Source organism: Haematobia irritans, chromosome 3 (assembly GCF_050003625.1).
Source record: "Haematobia irritans isolate KBUSLIRL chromosome 3, ASM5000362v1, whole genome shotgun sequence".
NCBI classification, from domain to species: Eukaryota; Metazoa; Arthropoda; class Insecta; order Diptera; family Muscidae; genus Haematobia; species Haematobia irritans.
In genome coordinates, this window is record NC_134399.1 from 64,960,497 (window position 1) to 64,969,496 (window position 9,000).

A 9,000-nucleotide genomic window follows, 5' to 3' on the forward strand; every position below is an offset into this window, starting at 1 on the left:
CAAATAATTACGAATCGACATGGACTTTTGCACGGTACGTAGAGAGCCAGAATTGAAATATGGAGGTCGCTTATATGTGGGCTATATATAATTATGATCTTGATATGGACCAATTTTTGTGTGATTGTGGATCTATTTATCTGAGGGCTATATATAACTATAGACCGATATGGACCTAGTTAGGCATGGTTGTTATATACTAGCACAATGTACCAAATTTCAACTGACTCGAATGAAATTTGCTCCTCCAAGTGGCTCCAAAACCAAATCTCGGGATCGGTTTATATGGGGCTATATATGATTATGGACTGATAAGGACCAATTCCTGCATGGTTGTTAAATATCATATACCAACATCACGTACCAAATTTCAACCGAATCGGATGAATTTTGTTCTTCCAAGGGGCTCCGGAGGTCAAATCTGGGGATCGGTTTATATGGGGTGCAATACACAATTATGGACCGATTTCGACCAATTTTTACATGGGTGTTTGAGGCCATATATTAACACCACGTACCAAATTTCAACCGAATCGGTTGAATTTTGCTCTTCCACGAGGCTCCGGAGGTCAAATCTGGTGATCGGTTTATATGGGGGCTGTATATAATTATGGACCGATTTGGACCAATTTTTGCATGGTTGTTAGAGATCGTATGCTGACACCATGTACCAAATTTCAGCCGGATCGGATGAAATTTGCTTCTCTTAGAGGCTCGGCAAGCCAAATCGGGGGATCGGTTTATATGGGGGCTATATATAATTATGGACCGATGTGGACCAATTTTTGAATGGTTGTTGGAGATCATATGTTGACACTATGTACCAAATTTCAGCCGGATCGGATGAAATTCGCTTCTCTTAGAGGCTCCGCAAGCCAAATCTGGGGATCGGTTTATATGGGGGCTATATATAACTATGAACCGATGTAGACCAATTTTTGTATGGTTGTTAGTGTTCACATACCAACACCATGTACCAAATTTCAGCCGGATCGGATGAAATGTGCTTCTCTTAGAGGCTCGGCAAGCCAAATCTAGGGATCGGTTTATATGGGGGCTATATATAATTAAAGACTGATGTGGACCAATTTTTGCATGGTTGTTGGAGACCATATACTAACACCATGTACCAAATTTCAGCCGGATCGGATGAAATTTGCTTCTCTTAGAGAATCGGCAAGCCAAAGTCGATAGCTTGTTTCGTTTGGAAGTTAGCGTGATTTCAACAGACGCACGGACGGACGGACATGCTCAGATCGACTCAGAATTTCACCACGACCCAGAATATATATACTTTATGGGGTCTTAGAGCGATATTTCGATGTGTTACAAACGGAATGACAAAGTTAATATACCCCATCCTATGGTGGAGGGTATAAAAAGGGCTAATCAGAATGGGGAAAATTCGACAGATACTTAGTTTTTGAAAACCAGAAACAAATATAAGTAATTGTATAATTATACCCTTCACCACTACTGTGGTACAGGGTATATTGAGTTTGTGCATTTGTATGTAACCCCGAGAAGGAGTAGTCATAGACCCATCGTTTAGTATACCGATCGGCTTAGAATTAAATTCTGAGTCGATTTAGCGATGTCCGTCTGTCTGTCTGTTGATGTATTTTTGTGTGCAAAGTCCAGCTAGCAGTTTAAGTCCGATCGTCCTCAAATTTGGCATTGGGTCCTTTTTCGGCTCAAAGACGATCCCTATTGATTTTGGTTCAGATTTAGATATCGATAGATATAGATAGCTGTCATATATATTTGTAACCGATCTGGCCATACATGACGTATTTATCAACCGATCTTCTTCCAATTTAGTATAATCGAATATTTTGTAAATCTCGTAAATTTTGCAAAATGTCAGTCAAATCGGTTCAGATTCAGATATAGCTCTCATATACAGCTTTCGACCGATTTATACTCCCATAGCCTCAGAGGCCAATATTTTGTTCGGATTGAGGTGAAATTTTGCACAGGGAGTAGAATTAACATTATAAATATGCGTACCGAATTTGATTGAAATCGTTCGGATTTAGATATAGCTCCCATATATAGCTTTCGCCCGATTTACACTCCTATGGCCCCAGAGGCCAAAGGTTTACTTCGAGTTACTTGAAATTTTGCACAGGGAGTAGAATTAACATTATAAATATGCACACCGAATTTGGTTGAAATCGGTTCAGATTTAGATATAGCTCCCATATATAGCTTTCGCCCGATTTACACTCCTATGGCCCCAGAGGCCAAAGGTTTACTTCGAGTTACGTACATTTTTGCACAAGGAGTAGAACTACCATTATAAATATGCGTACCGAATTTGGTTGAAATCAGTTCAGATTTAGATATAGCTCCCATATATATCTGTCGCCCGATTTACAGATATGACCACCGTAGATCAAAAATTTCCTCCGTTTTACTTAAAATTGTGCACAGGAAATGGAAATAACATTTTTACTATGCATGCCAAATTTAGTTGAAATTGGTTCAGATATAGATATAGCTGCCATATATATCTTTCGTGCGATACGAACTTATATGGCCCCAGAGGTCAAAATTTCACGCCGATTTACTTAAAGTTTTGCGCAGAGAGTAGGACTAACATTCTTGCTACACATGCCAAATTTGGTTAAAATCGGTTCAGATTTAGATATAACTCCCATATATATCTTTCGCCCGATTTAGATTCATATGACCACGGAGGCCAAAGTTTCATTTCGAAAATTTTGAAGTTTTGCACTGAGAGTTCAATTAAAATTTTAGCAATGACTGCCAAATTTTATCAAAGTCGCCTCAGAATTAGACAAAGCCCCCATATATATCCCAGCAAAAAAAGCGTCTCCACAAAAGTAATGAAAATGTTCTTTTTGGATCCGAAAGTGGTGCAAAATTGATGCAGAAGCGATGAATTTAACATGGGCTGGTCATAGGACGGAAGTCCTCCATTTCAACAGCCGGTGCACTGAATTTGCATAACTTCTTTAGGTGTGATCCGAATTCAATGTTTTGGATGTAAATTTTTTCAGATTGGATTTAGCATTTTTTTCGACAAAATTTAAATAATTTGTACCATTTTATGAATTCTTATACTGTTTTAAACCAATTTGAAACAAAAAAGTTAAAATTACCCATTAAAAATATGAAAAAAGCATGTTACAAAAAATTGAATGAAAAGCACTTCCTGTGTAATTGAAATAAAGAAAATCATTGGGAGTACATCTTCTGGAAGTGCTTTTAATGAATTTCCAAATTTTTTTGCTGGGATGTTTTTCCGATTTAGCAAATATGGCCAAAATACCCACATGTTCCTTTGTAAAATCGTCACTGTTAAGTCGAAAACCAGCAAAAATGATTCAAATTTACCTATACTCTATTTAATATATATCGACCTATAAATCATAAATTCATATTTGCGAAATTTTATGCAATTTAAATATTTCCAATATTTTTTCACTAATACTGTGGTCCGTCGCGGTCATCAACCAATTTCAATTTCGAGTCTAGGCATTTTGTGAAAGTTTAAACAAGTTTGTCCAAATCGGTTTATATTTAAATATTTGTATATGGAAATATAAACCTTTATATAGTTCCTAAAATAAATTGAAGGTGTTAAGATGGTATCAAAAATATTGATAGTGGTCAAGGGTATAATATAGTCGGCCCCGCACGACTTTTTTCTTTCCTTACTTGTATTCTATTAAGTTAGAATTAGAGTGTTAGGTTAGGTTAGGTTATGGGCAGCCCGATATTTCAGGCTCACTTAGACTATTCAGTCCATTGTGATACCACAGTGGTGAACTTATCTCTTATCACTGAGTGCTGCCCGATTCTATGTTAAGCTCAATGACACGTAGAGTATTATTCTCAGACCTTTTCCATTCCCGCGAACGCTGGTATTTTTCAAAGCTACCAGGATCCCTCTTAAAAAAGTTTCCCTGGATATGGTATCACTTTTAGACATTGGAAAAATTGAATATAGTCGAAGAAGTATGCGCTAGGTGGCAACCTAAACATGTACTTTATTTGAAATTTTGAAAGTCACACCAAGAGAGTCAATACCCAGCAAAAAATGAAGCACTATTTCAGCAGGATTGTAAGGGAGAGTACCAACTACTTACAAAACAACCGTATCAGCGCTGATTTTTGTGAGTGATGTCCCGATTTAGAGAAGCTTCTACATAGCGCTGCTCATTTTAATAGAAATATTGCTCTGAAGTGATATATAATCTTGAGTATAGCATTATTGGCGTGAAAGAAAACAACATTACCTTTCATGCATCTATACTGCATGAATTTGTTGCAATAACGTAAACGAATGATAATAAACTAGTTTGATTACTCGTTTACGATATTGCCACCGATTCATGCAGTGTGGATGCACTGCCTACTTTAGGTTAGGATAGGTTAGGTTAGGTGACAGCCCGATGTATCAGGCTCACTTAGACTATTCAGTCCATTGTGATACCACATTGGTGAACTGCACTGCCTAATTTAGTATATACCAAAAAGCGTAACTAAACTCTTACTGCTGATGTATTTTTTGCTGGGTAAATTCTCCAAATCGAAATATATTGTAATAAAAGAAAATTTTACAATGGTTAGTCCAGTCTATTTCCTCTACCGAAATACTTGGTAGAAGATATATTACGTCGAAAGATATCACTGTTTCATTGTTCTCAACCTTAGTGTTAACACGGTTGCCACTCGTACCAAACATAATCTACAAAAATTTGAAGAAAATTTTACCAAACATCTACCAAATTTAAGAATCCTATTTTGGTTAGTATAAAAAAAGTTTTATTGCTATAGAAAATTTTGTTAAAATTTTATTTCTCTAGAAATTTTGTGTTTTGTAAAATTTTATTTCTTTAGAAAATGTTGTCAAAATTTTATTTCTATAGAAAGTTTTGTCAAAATTTTATTTCTATAGGAAATATTGTCAAAATTTTATTTCGTATTTGTTGTTGATATTGTTGACCTTTTTATTTTAATTTTTATAATTTTTTTATCTCATAATCTCGGCTATAGGTCTATAAATTAAACTTGAAATTTTTGGTTTCTTGTTTTTTTTCGATATTTCGGTTGACTTCGTGGGAACCGCTTTCAAGGATTTTCTCCGCTGTCTGTTTCTACTACTGAACATTTCTATAGCAAATTTTTTCAAAATTTTATTTCTATAGAAAATTTTGTCAAAATTTTTCTTTTCTATGCAAAAATTAAATACTTCTTAAAAATATCAAGAATTCTACCAATCTACCAAATAGTAAAAAATTTAATATTTTTGTTAGATTTCTAAAGGGTGGTTAAATTTTCACGGCCCGATGTTGATTTTGAATAAAACACAAACTATTTAGGAAATTATTGTAATATTATTTTATTATGATATATTGGTATTACTCAATTATGTATGGAACAAAATATCGGCCAAATGGGCGCCGCGACCTCGGTGGCACACCTTCATCCGATGGTCGAAATTTTCGATGACGCTGAGGCATAATGGAGGTTCTATGCCGTTAATGTGCCAAATTATCTCATCCTTTAGCTCTTGAATTGTTGCTGGCTTATCTTCTTTCAAATAACCCACATGATCGTGGCGGCCAATTGACATCGCCATTACGTGAGATAACACGGTCATTGAATTTGTTGCGCAAAAGAGCCATTGTTTCGTTAGCTGTGTGGCAAGTGGCACCGTCCTGCTGAGACCTCATATCGTCCACATCCATATCTTCCAATTCGGGCCATAAAAAGTTCGTTATCATCTCACGATGGTTAGGTTAGGTGGCAGCCCGATGTATCAGGCTCACTTAGACTATTCAGTCCATTGTGATACCACAGTGGTGAACTTCTCTCTTATCACTGAGTGCTGCCCGATTCCATGTTAAGCTCAATGACAAGGGACCTCCTTTTTATAGCCGAGTCCAAACGGCGTTTCACATTGCAGTGAAACCACTTAGAGAAGCTTTGAAACCCTCAGAAATATCACCAGCATTACTGAGGTGGGATAATCCACCGCTGGAAAACTTTTTGGTGTTCGGTCGAAGCAGGAATCGAACCCACGACCTAGGCGGGCATGCTAACCATTGCACCACGATAGCGAACACCATTCACAGTAACTGCCTGACCGGCCTCATTTTGGAAAAAATACGACCCGATGATGCCGCCAGCCCATAAACCGCACCAAACAGTCACTCTTTGTGGGTGCATTGATTTTTCGACAATCACTCTCGGATTCTCATTCGCCCAAATGCGGCAATTCTGTTTATTGACGAATCCACTGAGGTGAAAATGTGCCTCATCACTGAAGATGATTTTCTTCGAAAATTGATCATCCACAGTTGCCATTTCTTGGAACCATTTGACACGTTGTTGGATTGTGTATTTCTCCATGGTTCAAATTGAGTAAGTCTGAAATAGAGAAATATCAAATAAAATTCGGAAAAAAAACTTGGCGTTTATGTGTGGTTCACATTCGACATCGGCAAACTGTGGCAACCGTGATGCTAAGTGCGATGGTGCTGAATCCTGTTGGAATCTATTGGGCTTGCAACTGAAATATTTGCCTGCCCATAGTTTCAATACTGTCTTTAAGACATTTTCTCGCCAAACATTTTATATTAATTTATAAACATTATATGCTTGCACCAAAAATTATGTGTAAAAAATTGCGTCCGAAAGAGAAATGTTTACACATTTTTCCCCGTGTATACGCCAATCGATATATCTCCCATATGGATGCTACATTTTAGTATCTTAGTGTTAATTGTTGGTTCCATGATCAACATTCCAAAGGGTTAGGGGCCATCAGTAACACAACTCTTCCAGAAATTGAAATCTCAAACAAAATGTGCAGTAATTGTCCTTCAGGACAAACGTTATCCATGCATTCATATCAAATAGTGTTCAAATTTAAAAGACAAGTCACATACAAAAGTACTAAGACGAGTTCAATTAACATTTGTCATTGTCCTGTGTGTGTGTGTTTTTTTTTGTTTTTTTTGTTGGACACTTGTCAGTCATTTTGGAACAAGAGAGGCCTGCGGCTATACTGTCTTATCAACTCGGTGCAATTGTTGAATAAAAGAAATTAAGAAATAATGTCCATTCATTTTTTGTTATGCTGAAATGGCAACATTTTATTGCTCCAATGGAACAACACGGCCAAAATAGCCTTATCCCAGAAGATGAAGTCAAGAGTGGAGTGACATGTTTTAATAGGTGAATATGGAGCATAAGAAAGGAACCATGGGACTAAAAGAGTATCAAACGAAAACAAAACTATTTTTTCGCCCAGATTGGCCCGATACGCCTCATAGATATCTTCCATTTTTATGTTGGAGGAAGTATATCCTTGGGTTCGTTATCGTCTGCTGATTTTCCCAACTAGAACAGAGGTCTGGTACAGGATTGTGTCCAGTCTGGTTACCCATCAATCGGCTAAACCGGAGGCAGGCATTGTATGAATCCAGTATCGCGGTCATCGGCTACATGGCAGGTTGCACTGCCAACGCATGAACCAACGGGTCGCCTGCACAAATATATTCGCCGAACCAAGATGTCACTACACAAATTGCTATACCAATCCGGGAAGATGGATGGGTAAATTATTTTATTCCACTAAATTGGGATTCATGAGGATATCCATGCGATATTTAGGATCTCCTTGGAGTTTTTAGTTTCTGGAAGAAACAATTCTGTTACCCTTTCTCTACTTTCAAAAATGTATCACGTTCAGCAACAACGCCCTATTTTTACCGCTTTCTTTCATTTCGGACATTTTGTTTTTATGTTCATCTTCTCTCTTGGCTTTTTTGGCAAAGACAAAAAAAGGAAACTTATTTTATTGTTAAAAATGCCCACGAGTATTGTAACGTGCCAAAGTGCAATTGTGTGTTAGCTTCATTGGAGGAGTTTACCCTTTGCCATCCGTTGTGCATCGGACTCATAGATTTTTATTATTTTCAACTAAAAGACGGAAACTAATAAAAATAAATGAAACTTGCTTTAATCCTGCCCAATAGGCCATGGGAGGCATTCATATCAAAAGTCATCAGATGTAACAAGTACATATGGCCGAATGTTTGGCCTGGCCGAATCTTCCAAACACCACCCTTGGTTTCCGTAGAAAGTTCTACTAAAGGCTGGCAGCCACAATCGAATTATTTGGATTGAGGTAACAGTTGGTGATCGGTAGGTATTTAAATTTTTTAACATTGAATTTTAAAGTGTACGTTAGTCCATAAGAGTCTATATTAGTTAAAAACAAGTATATACGGCCGTAAGTTCGGCCAGGCCGAATCTTATATACCTTCCAACATGGATTTCGTAGAATGTTCTACTACACACAAAAAATTATCACCAAAATTTTTTCAATTAAACACTTAATTGAATTTGGAAACGGATTCAATTAATATGTTAATTGATTCAATTAATTATTTAATCAAATCCGAATAAAAACCAATTAAAAAAATGATTGATATTTGTTACGTTTCCAATTAAAATATTAATTGAGTCAATCAATTTGTTAATCAATTCGGAAATAATTTTCAATTACAAACGTGATTGAAATATTTTCCGTTTCCAATTACACATGTGATTGATCCAATCACCTTTGTGATTGAAACTGAATAATTTTGAGCAATGGAAAGAGCGAAAAGAGAACAAGAGAATGGGTATTTATTCAACAATGTATGATGGAGAGATCAGTCTGTGGAAGTAACTCGTAACGAACGGTTGGTTTTTTGTTTTTCGCGTAAATTGAAAAACATGATTGGCGACATTCTGTCTGCTGCATTCAATATGTGTGCATAAATATTTTGAACGCAACAACAAATCATAGCAAAGGGTTGAAATAAATAAAGTGTGCAACAACAAATGGCCACGTGGTAAAGGTTTGAAAAAATATATGAGAGAACGCATTTGAAATTACCTGTGTTTTGTGGTATTGTAAAAATGGAAAACAATCTACGTTTGTTGAAGGTAAGAAATTATGAAATGTGAATA